This window comes from Stegostoma tigrinum, chromosome 14, assembly GCF_030684315.1.
Source record: "Stegostoma tigrinum isolate sSteTig4 chromosome 14, sSteTig4.hap1, whole genome shotgun sequence".
Taxonomy (NCBI): Eukaryota; Metazoa; Chordata; class Chondrichthyes; order Orectolobiformes; family Stegostomatidae; genus Stegostoma; species Stegostoma tigrinum.
The window spans coordinates 34,046,841-34,060,621 of NC_081367.1; the positions used below are offsets into that span (position 1 = coordinate 34,046,841).

At 42.6% G+C, this 13,781-nt stretch overlaps 1 protein-coding gene across 2 annotated transcripts in view; it reads right to left on the bottom strand.

The window, feature by feature from the left end:
• Nucleotides 1-13,781, bottom strand: part of LOC125457574 (neutral cholesterol ester hydrolase 1-like) — a 36,431-nt gene that overhangs the window by 19,620 nt on the left and 3,030 nt on the right. The window contains exon 1 of one of the 2 annotated variants that reach the window (XM_048541964.2): nucleotides 295-494. The exons of the other annotated variant lie outside the window; for it this stretch is intronic. The gene's annotated coding sequence lies outside the window, so the exon portion shown is untranslated. Of the gene's footprint in view, nucleotides 1-294; nucleotides 495-13,781 lie in introns of those variants that run through there. 2 annotated transcript variants of the gene reach the window in all.

Genomic DNA, 13,781 nt, shown 5'->3' on the forward strand with positions numbered 1-13,781 from the left:
AATTGGAAGGGTACTTGTAAGTTAGATTTTAAGTGAAAATAAAACAGAACAGGAAAAGAAAAAGCTGAACAAACCCAATGTAAAATATTTACATTAACAAAAAGAAAAAAAACGGATGCTGGAAAAATGAAACATAAAGCAGCTGGAAAGAGTTAGCAGGTCTGGTCACGTAGCATAAGAGAACAGACTGAAGTTCCGATGAAAGATCTAAATTCAAAATACTTGGTCTGTTCCCTCCACATTTATTGTCTGAATTGATGAGTGTTTATGGAATATTCAATTGAAAATGTTTACCTGTTTGGTTTTAGTTGAAGATGATTCTTGGTCTCAAGGCAACATCCTCAATTATTTGAGGGTCCCAAATCATGGTTTATGTCATCATTTTACTCCAGGCAGGTCCAAGATTTATCTCAGCCAGAACAGCGATCAATTTTCTGCTGTTGGTGTTATTCTGAGCCACATGCTGTTTAACTGAGATAACCAGTCATGGCATATGATTACCGTCTTTGTTAAAACATCTTTATTTTTAAGCACCTCCTGACCAAAAAACCATACTTACTCTTCATGTTTTTATCAATTATTTTCCAGTAAATTCCAATGTCTACACTTGTAATGGAAACTGCCTATGTAAACTGGTCACCTATTAACTAAAGTCCCTCTGCAGAATCGTACCTGGGAATATACTTGTGGGGGCAATCAGGAGGGCAGAAAGGGAACAGGAGATTCCTTTGTCCTATTTGCCAAAGCTAAGATATTCTACAAATTCTTTAAGGGCAAAAGAGTAGCTAAGGGCCCCTTAAAGATCAACACTGCCATTTATGTGTGGAACCACAGGAGATGGGTGAGATACAAAATGAGTATTTCATTTCAGTATTTACTGTGAAGGACACGGAAGCAAGAGAACTTGAGGATATAAATATTGTTATCTTGAAAAGTATCCATTATACAGAACCAGAGATGCTGGACGTTTAAAATACATAAAGGTGGATAAATCCCAGAGACCTGATCAGGTGTATCCCAGAACTTTGTGGGAAGCAGGAAAAGAGGTTTCCGGGCCCCTTGCTGAGAAACTTGTATCATTGGCAGCCACAGGTGAGGTGCCAGAAGACTGGATGTTGGCTAATATGGTGCCTTTATTTAAGGAAGGTCATAAAGAAAAGCCAGGAAACTAAAGACTGGTGAGCCTGATATCAGTGCTGGGTAAATTGTTGAACGGGATTCTAAGGAACAGGGTTTACACGCATTTGGAAAGACAAGGACTGATTAGGGATAGTCAATATGGCTTTATGCTGGGGAAATCATGTCTCATTAGCTTCATTGCGTTTTACGAGGAAGTGACAAAGAAGATTGATGAAGGCAGAACATTAATCTGTGGTTCTAGATTACTAGTCCGGTGATATCAATGCTCAGCTACTGCCTCCCTGATTGAAAAAAAGAGGCGAGTTGGTTCATCCTTTTTTACCTATGCGTAACAGATGCAACTATTTTCTTATCCAGACCTGACAGCCTGCATTCCAGAATTTTAAAAGGAATAGCTGCAGAGATACTGCATCAGTTAAGATATTCCAAAACGCATGGGATTCTGTGAGGGTTGCAGTTTGAAAACTAAGAAAGCAACAGGATATTTGGAAATTCTTAATACACTCAAACAGAAAAACATAGTTTTGTGAAAGGGAAATCACGTTTGACAAATTTGCTAGTTCTTTGAGGATATAACAAGCAGACTTGATAAAGGGGAAGTGATAATGGGAACTGCAGATGCTGGAGAATCCAAGATAACAAAGTGTGGAGCTGCATGAACACAGCAGGCCCAGCAGCATCCCAGGAGCACAAAAGCTGATGAATCGGGCCTAGACCCTTCATCAGAGAGGGGGATGGGGAGAGGGTTCTGGAATAAATAGGGAGAGAGGGGGAGGCGGACCGAAGATGGAGAGAAAAGAAGATAGGTGGAGAGGAGAGTATAGGTGGGGAGGTAGGGAGGGGATAGGTCAGTCCAGGGAAGACGGACAGAGCAAGGAGGTGGGATGAGGTTAGTAGGTAGGTGATGGAGGTGCGGCTTGGGGTGGGAGGAAGGAATGGGTGAGAGGAAGAACAGGTTAGGGAGACAGAGACAGGTTGGACTGGTTTTGGGATGCAGTGGGTGGAGGGGAAGAGCTGGGCTGGTTGTGTCGTGCAGTGGGGGGAGGGGACGAACTGGGCTGGTTTTGGGATGCGGTGGAAGACCTCTCAGTCTCCATCTCAGGCAACCAGCTTGTAACTGATGTCCATTTCAAGCCCACCGACTCCCACAGCTACCTAGAATACACCTCCTCCCACCCACCCTCCTGCAAAAATACCATCCCCTATGCCTAATTCCTCCGCCTCCGCCGCATCTGCTCCCACGATGAGGCATTCCACTCCCGCACATCCCAGATGTCCAAGTTCTTCAAGGACCGCAAATTTCCCCCCACAGTAGTCGAGAACGCCCTTGACCGCGTCTCCCGCATTTCCCGCAACACATCCCTCACACCCCGCCCCCGCCACAACCGCCTTAAGAGGATCCCCCTCGTTCTCACACACCACACCAGCAACCTCCGGATTCAACGCATCATCCTCCGACACTTCCGCCAACTACAATCCGACCCCACCACCCAAGACATTTTTCCATCCCCACCCCTGTCTGCTTTCCGGAGAGACCACTCTCTCCGTGACTCCCTTGTTCGCTCCATACTGCCCTCCAACCCCACCACACCCGGTACCTTCCCCTGCAACCGCAGGAAATGCTACACTTGCCCCCACACCTCCTCCCTCACCCCTATCCCAGGCCCCAAGATGACTTTCCATATTAAGCAGAGGTTCACCTGCACATCTGCCAATGTGGTATACTGCATCCACTGTACCCGGTGTGGCTTCCTCTACATTGGGGAAACCAAGCAGAGACTTGGGGACCACTTTGTAGAACACCTCAGCTCGTTTCGCAATAAACAACTGCACCTCCCAGTCGCAAACCATTTCCACTCCCCCTCCCATTCTTTAGATGACATGTCCATCATGGGCCTCCTGCAGTGCCACAATGATGCCACCCGAAGGTTGCAGGAACAGCAACTCACTTGGGAACCCTGCAGCCCAATGGTATCAATGTGGACGTCACCAGCTTCAAAATCTCCCCTTCCCCCACCGCATCCCAAAACCAGCCCAGCCTATCTCTGCCTCCCTAACCTGCTCTTCCTCTCACCCATCCCTTCCTCCCACCCCAAGCCGCACCTCCATCTCCTACCTACTAACCTCATCCCACCTCCTTGACCTGTTCGTCTTCCCTGGACTGACCTATCCCCTCCCTACCTCCCCACCTATACTCTCCTCTCCACCTATCTTCTTGTCTCTCCATCTTTGGTCCGCCTCCCCGTCTCTCCCTATTTATTCCAGAACCCTCACCCCATCCCCCTCTCTGATGAAGGGTCTAGGCCCGAAACGTCAGCTTTTGTGCTCCTGAGATGCTGCTGGGCCTGCTGTGTTCATCCAGCCTCACATTTTATTATCTTGATAAAGGGGAAATCAATTTATGTAGTGCATTTGGATTTCTGGAAGGCATTTGATAAGGTATGCCATAACAGGTTAACGCACAAAGTAGGAGCTCAAAGTATTAAATTTAGGATTGGTTTACCAAACAGAAGACACACAGTAGGGACTAATGGGTCATTTTCAAGATGGCAGAAACATAACTTGCGGAAGGCCACAAGGATCAATATTAACAACTTGGAGAGGATAGAGTGTAATATATTCAGGTTAGCTGATGATACAAAAATAGGTGTGAGGGGATGTTGTGATCAGGAATCTGCAGAAAATTGGTTGAGTGAATGGACAAAAGACTGGTGGTTGGAGATTATGGTAGCATACAGGTGCACTAAGTAATTATGAAAGCAATTGAATTTTGGTGTTTATTGTGAGGAGATTTAAATTTAAAAATAGGGAGGTCTTGCAACGACTGTACAAAGTGTTGGTAAGACTACACATGAAGTACTTGTAGCACAGTTTTCTTCCCTGTATTTAACAAAGATTAGCAGTGGAGGCAGTTCAAAATACATTCACAGAACGGATTCCTAGGATGAAGGAGCTGACTTATTAAGAATTGTTAAACAGGTTAGATCTTTATTCACTAGAGTTTGGGAGAGTGAGGGTGATTTTATTGAAACGTGTAGGATTTTGAGGGGATTGACAGGATAGGTTTTGAGAAGGTATTTCCACTAGTGGGAGAATATTAAACCAAATACAAAAAAAAGGGTGCCACTCATTCAAAACTGAAATGTGAAGGAATTTATCCTCCCAGAGGGGAGTGAATGTCTGGAATCCTCCACTTCAGAGTTAAAGGACGTTAAATTGCAAAGTATTTAAAAGGGGAAGGAGTTAGAACAAAAGAAATGAAACAGGAATTGAAATCTGAGAGGAGCTGGCATGAAAGAAAAGATTTAAGGCTTGTGGCAGATCAGCTATGATCTTTCAAAAATGGCAGACTGGCTTAAGGGGCTGAAAGGACTACTCATGCTGGGCTATTTCTTACGTTTTTACAAACTGGTTTTGAGTGAATAGCTCCTCAGTGTTGGGCAGGTTGGTTTGGGAGAAGAGGCTGCTGTTGGAACTACACCCATGACACACACAATCTTCCAATAGTCTTATAGATGTGACTTGAGCTATTGAAGGTGTAATTCAATTGATGAGGAAGGAAAATGGAGTTAAGTGGTTTAGTTTAAAGCATAAATATCTGTGTTCATTGTACTTTTTAAGATCTTCAACATAACTTACTACCACTACCACTCAAAATAAAATTAGTTACTATTGTTCATGGCCTTTGATCTTAGTGTAATAAAATGCTTTTGATTTAAACCATGAACCTTGAGGCTTAAATCTTTTCATACATACTGTCATATGACAGAGGCTGGACGAGTACACCATTAGTCTAGTCCCACTATTCCATGGGTTACAACCTCAAATACTTTTTGCAGCCACTAAAACAACCAATCAAGTGCATTACTTTGATCGGATTTTAAACATTGATCAACCAGGTTTCTGAAGAAACACAATTTATTGGTTTATTTGCATATACAATAATTGGAATCATAGAATCCACAGGGCGTGGAAACAGGCCATTCAGCCCAACGAGTCCACACTGACTCACCTCCCTCCTGTAACCCTGCATTTCCCATGGCTAATCCACCTAAACCTATACATCCATGGCTACTATGGACAATTTAGAATGGAGATTCCACCCGAACTGCACGTCTTTGGGCTGTGAGAGGAAACCAGAGCACCCGATGGAAACACACACAGAAACAGGAAGGATGTGCAAAATCCACACAAACAAATCTCCACACAGACAGCCAGAGGCTGAGATTGAACCCAGGTCCCCAGTGCTGAGAGGGAGCAGTGCTAACCACCGAGCCACGATGCTTCTCTATTTAACACACAGTCAGCAATGTGGAAATGTAAAATGTTTATCCCTTTAATTATGCCAAAAGCACATCTGCAAACAAATATGCGCGTCAGGAAAAGAGATTTGAATACATTTCTCTGCAGAAATTGGCTTTCTGAAAAATAAAACTTCGGCAAATGGGGTATTCTTGAAAGCAAAAGGATAAAGCGTATCAGAGATAGTAGGAACTGCAGATGCTTGAGAATATCTAATTGCTGTTAAGGACCTGGTCATTGAGCTGCTCTCATGCACCAGATGAACTGCAGCAGCGGTTCAGGTACATCCATGGCATCTTTAGAAAGTGCGTTCCAGGATATTGACCCAACAAAAAAAACTGAAGCAACATAATTTTGGTAGAGACTAGTAAATTATTTTCCGGAAAACCAGGTATTTCTATGAAGACACTTTCAATTTAGTACTGAGATAACAAGGTGCAGAGCTGGATGAACACAGCAGGCTTCGCAGCATCAGAGGACCAGGAAGGCTGACGTTTCAGGCCTAGACCCTTCTTCAGAAATGGGGGAAGGGAAAGAGGGGGATGCGGATCGAAGATGGATAGAGGAGAAGATAGGTGGAGAGGAGGCAGACAGGTCAAAAAGGGATGGATGGAGCCCGTAAAGGCGAGTGTAGGTGAGGAGTTAGAGAGGCGATAGGTCAGTCCAGGGAGGATGGACAGGTCAAGGGGGCAGGATGAGGTTAGTAGGTAGGAGATGGAGGTGGGGCTTGACGTAGGAGGAAGGGATAGGTGGGAGGAAGGACTGATTAGGGAAGCGAGAACAAACTGGGCTGGTTTTGGGAATGTGGTCGGGGGAGGGGAGATTTTGAAGCTTGTGAAATCCACATTGATACCATTGGGCTGCAGGGTTCCCAAGCGGAATATGAGGTGCCGTTCCTGCAACCTTTGGGTGGCATCGTTGTGGCACTGCAGGAGGCCCTGGATGGACATGTTGTCTGAGGAATGGGAGGAGGAGTTGAAATGGTTCAGTTATTTATTGCGAACCGAGCGTAGGTGTCCTGCAAAACGGTCCCCAGGCCTCCATTTGGTTTCCCTGATGTAGAGGAGGCCACAACGGTAATAGCAGATACAGTATACCACATTAGCAGATGTGCAGGTGAACATCTGCTTGATGTGGAAAGTCTTCTTGGGGCCTGGGATGGGGGTGTTGGGGCAGGTGTAGCACTTCCTGTGGTTGCAGGGAGAAGTGCTGGGGATGGTGGGGCTGGAGGGGAGTGTGGAGCGGACAAGGAGTCATGGAGAGAATGGTCCCTCCAGAAAGCAGATAAAGGTGGGGAGGGAAGAATGTCTTTGGTGGTGGGGTCTGATTGCAGTTGGCGGAAGTGTCGGAGGATGATGCGTTGTATCAGGAGGTTGGAGGGGTGGTATGTGAGGACGAGGGGGATTCTGTTTTGACTGTTATTGTGGGGACAGGGTGTGAGGGATGAATTGTGGGAAATGTGGGAGCTACAGTTGAGGACATCCTTGACCACTGGGTGGTGGTGGTGGGGGGGGTGCGGGGGCTGGAGTTGCTGTCCTTGAAAAACCTGTACATCTCAGATGTACAGGAGTGGAATGCCTCACCCTGGGAGCAAATGCGGCAGAGGCGAAGAATTGGGAATAGGGGATGGCATTTTTGCAGGAGGGTGGGTGGGAGGAGGTGTATTCTAGGTAGCTGTGGGAGTCGATGGGCTTGAAATGGATATTGGTTTCCAGGTGGTTGCCAGAGATGGAAATAGAGGGGTCCAGGAAGGTGAGAGAGGTATCAGAGATGGCCCACGTGAACTTAAGGTTGGGGTGGAAGGCGCTGGTGAAGCGGATGAACTGTTCAAGCTGCTTGTGGGACCACGAGGCGGCGCCTAAGCTTAATTTAAAAGAAAATTGTTCACAGGATGTGGGTATCGTTGGCTAGACCAACACTTATTGTCTATCCTGAATTGCCCAGACGGCAGTTAAGAGTGAACAACATGACAGTGGGTTTGGAGTCACATCTAGACCAGACCACATAAAGAGGCAGACTTCCCTAAAAGGCATTAATAAACCAGTGCTTTTAATAAAACTATACACAGTTGTTATTGGGATAGCGCTTCGTTCTAAATTTGTTATGGAATACAAGTTTCACCATCTAACTTGTTGGGATTTGAACTTAAGGACAGCACTCCAGGTATGTTCACAAAACTGCAAATAAATTCCTTTTCCCTGAATCCTTCAAAGTTTAAGTAATCCAAACAGTATTAAATTCAAGAGACAGGAGGAACTGCAGATGCTACAGAATCTGAGATAACAAGGTGTAGAGCTGGATGAAGTCTCGGCCCGGAACGTCAGCTTTCCTGCTCCTCTGATGCTGCTTGGCCTGCTGTGTTCATCCAGCACTAAGCCTTGTTAGCTCAGTATTAAATTCAAACTGTCTTCATAGAAATACCTGGTTTTCCAGAAAATAAATGTTTTGGAAAAAAAATTTGGTGGTCTCTATCAAAATTATATAAGAAGATCTTTGTCACTCTTCCTTCATTTTTTTTGGTTGGGTCAATATCCTGCTTACACTCTTTCTAATGATGCTGTGGCTGTACCTGAACCGCTGTTGCAGCTCACCTGGTGTATGAGAGCAGCTCAATCACCAGGTCCTTAAGAGCAATTGGAGATAGCAACAAATGCTGACCTTCCCAATCATGCTCATATTCCAGGTCAAAAATGATAATGAAATTCACTTACTGAAGAAAATTTGAAATTTCTGCATTTTTAATTCCCAGCTGCATTTTAACATTAGATTGATGCAATTTTTCAAAATAAATATAACTTTCTAACTCAATAGCTTGTTTCCAATATGTAAAAAAAACTGATTTTAGAAAAAAAGGACTCAATGAACATGAATTTTTGCACACTATTATTCTACACTGTGTTTGCTATCTATATCATTGGAATAGATATTATTTTGACAGGGCTGGTGATGGCGTGAGCAAAAATTAAATAGTCCAGCCATTCTCAATATTCTCAAAATGTGTCTCAGCCAGAAGGTTGCAATCTACTCTGAATTTACTGGGAATTTTTATCTACAATGAGAAAAATCTAAACACATCCAAAGCAATTGGTTGAAGAAGCATTTAAGAAATGGTTGGTAATACATGCAAGGATTCTAGTTGCAAAAACAGGGATATAAATGTCCTAATTTCAGATTTTTTTAAAAATTGTGAGGTTCCTCATTTCCACTTATCTTTTTTTCCACATTAGACTTTTGAATTTGCTTTATGTTCCCATCCCAGTAAATTCATCACCTACACCTAAACCTCGTCAACTTTGTCCTCGACACTAAGTTGAATCACCTGATCATTTCTTCTTTTGAAGAGCTCTTTTGAAGAATTTTACGATTCATTTGTGAAATTATAAGAAGAATCCTAATCTCATGGGAAATCCCAATCTAAAATGTTGTTATTATTGAAAAATTTTCCAATGCTTCTCCATATCCCTTCTTGCCTTTCCATTTACATGTACAATATTTCCATCACCTCAAACTTGTGAAATAAACAATAAACAATTTAGTTTCTTTCAATAAACTTGTCTACCAACTGCTCTGTCTTTCCTCTCAGCTTCCTCTCTCAAATCTCGCTCTCTTTATCCCAGGGAGTTCCATTCAACTTCTCATTCTATATTTATGATTGCTCACTTCATCTTTAGTTACTGACAGACCTGACTTGTAGTTACTGACTTGTGTTCCCTTAGGCAACAAAGTTCTGGTTTAACTTCTGTCATATGCTGACTTACGGCAGAGAAAACAAAATAAATAAAGTATATACAAGGAAAACTCAAGATAATATCAAAATTGAAATGCCAGATAATAAATTTTTTCACTAACAGATTAGTCTGCTGCAACACAATCTGAAGGCAATGATCAAATAACGGCATTAGGCTTTCCCAAATATTCCCCAATTCAGCTCTTTAAAACCTCCACAGCTTTCTAGCAAATGGTGGAATATTAGCTATGGAACAGGAGAGAATAAAGTTATGCGATAAAATTTCCAGATGCGGATTATATAAAAGGAGTTGATTCAAGATTGATGGGGGAATTGTCCTTCATTAAAATCTTCACAAGTAACAAAATTACAATTTAAAAATGGATGCAAATGGTTCAAATACCATCCCTACATGGTACTAAATGCATGCATGCATAAAGAAGAAGCCAACATCATTCAGAAGTGATGGCAAGCAGCAACCAGTGTTAAAGATGGCACTGCACAAAGTATCTACAATCATAGGTACAACAGGCAATACAGTGCCATCCAACATTCAGGTCTCTTGTCTGCAACTGAATTAAAATGCAGCAAAGCCAAGCTAGGTTCTAACAATGTTTAATCAATGATCAATAAACTATTTGACTTTGTGTTGAACAATTCGTACATATCCTTTTATACTTAATACATCAGCAAGAATCGATACAGAGATAGTAGGAACTGCAGATGCTGGAGAATCTGAGATAAGAAGGCATAGACTGGATGAACACAGCAGGCCAAGCATCATCAGAGGAGCAGGAAGGCTGATGTTTCGGGCCTAGACCCTATTTTCTGAAGAGGATCGAGGCCCAAAACATCAGCCTTCCTGCTCCTTTAGTGCTGCTTGGCCTGCTGTGTTCATCCAGCTCTACGCCTTCTTATCTCAGATTCTCCAGCATCTGCAGTTCCTACTATCTCTGTATCGATTCTTGCTGATGTATTAAGTATAAAAGGATATGTACGAATTGTTCAACACAAAGTCAAATAGTTTATTGATCATTGATTAAACATTGTTAGAACCTAGCTTGGCTTTGCTGCATTTTAATTCAGTTGCAGACAAGAGACCTGAATGTTGGATGGCACTGTATTGCCTGTTGTACCTATGATTGTAGATACTTTGTACAGTGCCATCTTTAACACTAGTTGCTGCTTGCCATCACTTCTGAATGATGTTGGCTTCTTCTTTATGCATGCATGCATTTAGTACCATGTAGGGATGGTATTTGAACCATTTGCATCCATTTTTAAATTGTAATTTTGTTACTTGTGAAGATTTTAATGAAGGACAATTCCCCCATCAATCTTGAATCAACTCCTTTTATATAATCCGCATCTGGAAATTTTATCGCATAACTTTATTCTCTCCTGTTCCATAGCTAATATTCCACCATTTGCTAGAAAGCTGTGGAGGTTTTAAAGAGCTGAATTGGGGAATATTTGGGAAAGCCTAATGCTGTTATTTGATCATTGCCTTCAGATTATGTTGCAGCAGACTAATCTGTTAGTGAAAAAATTTATTTTCTGGCATTTCAATTTTGATATTATCTTGAGTTTTCCTTGTATATACTTTATTTATTTTGTTTTCTCTGCCATAAGTCAGCATATGACAGAAGTTAAACCAGAACTTTGTTGCCTAAGGGAATACAAGTCAGTAACTACAAGTCAGGTCTGTCAGACTACAAGTCAGGCCAGAATTGATAGGTGTTTCTTCTGGGAAGTGCTCACAGCAAACAAGATACTTTATTATTTTACTAAATTAAATCAAAATGTCTCAATTTCACATTTTTAATCTTTCCTTTACCAGGAGTGTGAGACAGAATAACTGTCCAGCGGTTTTCTGGTGTATTTTATTAATGGTGGTCACACAAGTGGGTGACAGAAGACCATATGTCAAAACTGCCCACAGCATTGCCAATTCTAAAGTGTATTGTCAATTGTGGGATCCATAAATTGCGATAATTCCATTAATCATTCTAAGAGTTGCTGCTTGATTTAATTAAGGTCTAATTTTCTGAGTCTCTTCATTCAGCTTTCTCTGCCCCTGTCCTTTTCGTGATATTTTGTTGAAAAGTAAGCGCCAATTGCATTGCAACAACATTCTCCAAGACTGATAACTGTTAACCAGAAGGGAACATGATCACAGAACCACAGAATTGTTATAGTGCAGGTGGTCACAATATGGCCTATCATGCTTGCACTAGTTCTGTTACCTAGTGCCAATCTCCTGCTTATTCCCCACACCCCTCACATTGTTTCTGTCAAATAATCATGTAATGCCTCTTGAATGCTTCAATTGAGCTTACCTCCATCATATTTTCAGGCAGTGTATTCCATATCCTAATTACTTGCTGCATGAAATCAAGTCTTTTCTCACAGCACCCCTGCTTCATTTGCACATCGCTTGAATTCGACGCCCTCTTGTTCTTTTTACTTTTATGAGTCGGAACAGCTACTCACTATCTACATTATCCAGCCAGCTCATGGTTTTGAAAATCCTCTATCAAATTTCCTCTCGGCCTTCTCTCCAAAGAGAACGGTCCCAAATCTTCAATCTATCCTCAAAGTCCCTCATTCCCAGAACCACACTTTTCAATGCGTTCACATCTTTCCTGTAATATGGTGCCAACAACAATACACAATACTCCAGCTGATGATTCACAAGTGCCTTTTACAAGTTTAACATTACCCTGCCGTTATTAAACTCTGTGTTTCTATTACTTAAGCTAAGAGCACTGTATGCTTTGCCGTCCTGCGACTTTCAATGATCTGTGCACATATACACCTATTACATCATTACTGCATGCGTGGATGCATCCTGGAGCCTGTTATGATAGCTGATGTTGTGGGGCCTGTCTGGACATGTGTGGGAGACAGTGGCCATTTTCAACGTTACCGACAATGAATTCACCAAAAATAATTCTGCAAGAATGTCAAGTATGATAGCTTGAACATATACTACAAAAATCTGGCAAAGCTGTGCAATTTAGTTCATCCACAGCTTGAATTGATTTACCAGACCAACATACAGCAGAGAAACAAGCTGAGGCAATGGCCTAGTGGTACTTTTGTTAGACTGTTAATCTGGACATCCAGGCAATGTTCTGGGGACCAGGGTTCACACTGCCATGGCAAACGGTGGAATTTGAATTCAATAAAAACAAAAGGGGGATCGTCAATTGTTGGAGGAAAAACTCATCTGGCTCAATAATGGCCTTTATGGAAGGAAACTGCAGCCATTACACGGTCTGCCTAAATGTGACGCTCAGCAGAGTGGTTGTCTCTTAACTGCCCTCTGGGTAATTAGGGAGAAACACCCACATTCCACGAATAAATAAAAGTACCTCTGCAAAATCACTGGCCCGCTGGTAGGATAGGCAATCTAATAGCAGTGTCCTCTTTCAAGTCAACATTCACAGAATCAAACCACTTATTATAGTTAACAAGGTGTGGATCTGGGTGAACACAGCAAGCCAAGCAGCATCTTAGGAGCACAAATGCTGATGTTTCAGGTCTAGACCCTTCATTAGAAACGAAACGTCAGCTTTTGTGCTCCTGAGATGCTGCTTGGCCTGCTGTGTTCATCCAGCCCCGCACTTCGTTATCTTGGATACTCCAGCATCTGCAGTTCCCATTATCTCCGATCACTAATTATAGTTGATCAGTTGCACTGGCTGCGCCATATTGTCAGCATGCCTGATGCAAGACTTTCCAAAACAAGCTTTTTAGTTCAACCTTTGTCGTGGCAAGCGGTTACTGGGGAGGGGGAGGGGAGTGGGAGTGGGAGTGGGGAAGCAGGGGCAGAAGAAATGCTTCATGCATGTCATCATAGACTCCTGGAAGAAATCTGATATGCCCACCGAATCTTGGGAATCTCTGGCCCAAGACCACTCAAATTAGAAAACAAACTATATGCAAATGTGTCAACTATTTCAATTGTCTCTAATAGATCCAAATGAAAGCATAAACCATATGCAACCGCGCAAAAACCCGAATATCCAATCCCTAGCTTCAGCAAAGACCACCTGCCCCACCCATGGCAGAATTTGTGTATCTAGTATTGCACTATTTAGGCACTTTAGGACCCACAACATTGGAATTAAAGAAAATACTCCTCGATCCCAAGGGTCTACTTGAGAAAGACAGACAGACAGAAGGTGGACATATTTGGTTGCTTGAACTTATCATGAGGGTGCCAAACTCCACTGTTTGCTAAAGAATGTACCAGTAAAGAGTCATACTGCATGGAAACAGACTCTTCAGTCCAACAGGTCCAAGCCAACTATGTTCCTAAACCAAACTCATCCCACTTGCCTACATGTGAACCATATACCTCCAAACTTTTCCTATTCTTGTACTTATCCAAATGTCTTTTAAACGCTGTATTTGTACCTGCACCCACCACTTTGTCTGGCAGTTCATTCCACTTATGCACCACTCTTGGTGTAAAGAAAAAAATTTGCTCCTCATAATCTTTATACATGTTTCTCCACTCACCTTAGAAATATGCCCTCTAATTTTGAACTCCCCCACCCTAGGGAAATGACTCTTGCTAATCACCTTATCTATGCCCATCATT